We start from the raw sequence: 290 nt of genomic DNA on the forward strand, positions 1-290 counted from the left end.
GCAGCACAGGAGATGCCCTCCGCGCTGCTCGGAGCTCAGCACGCGATCGTTACGGGTCCCAGGGCGAACACAGCACCGAGACAACACTTTTCCAGCGGGTAAACCCAGACATGTGACTGCGCCTGTTCGCACAGAGCGGCGCCCAGAGCGGATGCCCTCCGCGCTGCTCGGAGCTCAGCACGCGATCGTTACGGGTCCCAGGGCGAACACAGCACCGAGACAACACTTTTCCAGCGGGTAAACCCAGACATGTGACTGCGCCTGTTCGCACAGAGCGGCGCCCAGAGCGG

This window comes from Acanthisitta chloris, unplaced genomic scaffold (genome assembly GCF_000695815.1).
Source record: "Acanthisitta chloris isolate BGI_N310 unplaced genomic scaffold, ASM69581v1 scaffold27307, whole genome shotgun sequence".
In the NCBI taxonomy this organism is placed as follows: Eukaryota; Metazoa; Chordata; class Aves; order Passeriformes; family Acanthisittidae; genus Acanthisitta; species Acanthisitta chloris.